Source organism: Apis dorsata, unplaced genomic scaffold (assembly GCF_000469605.1).
Source record: "Apis dorsata unplaced genomic scaffold, Apis dorsata 1.3 scaffold_374, whole genome shotgun sequence".
NCBI lineage: Eukaryota > Metazoa > Arthropoda > Insecta > Hymenoptera > Apidae > Apis > Apis dorsata.
The window spans coordinates 317,149-317,591 of NW_006263637.1; positions in this window are offsets into that span (position 1 = coordinate 317,149).

Genomic DNA, 443 nt, shown 5'->3' on the forward strand with positions numbered 1-443 from the left:
ATAGAATCGATGATACGATAGATTGATATGATTAATTTGTATTATCACGAAGAATTTGCAATGTATGTATGTTATAGACAATTCTTACGTTATGTATGTTACGTGTATTTGTATTGTGTATATGCTTCATCTAATTCGTCTCTAGGCATATTTGGATATACGAAATACAATCTGTAAGCTGTTTGGATGGGTGGTACATTTGGTGATTATTACGCATATACATTTATCCATTAAGATGTAACTTTTATATTTGAAGTAATCCATCATCAGAACGTTCGTAAAAATGCTTCCGAGCCTTAAATTCGTCGGTTAAAGTCCATTTAATTCACGAGCTTGGATGAGCTTCATTATGTGATTTAATTTAAAAACAGAGTGAAAGTGAGAACAGACGACAGAGAGAGAGAGAGAGAGAGAGAGAGAGAGAGAGAGAGAGAGAGAGAGAG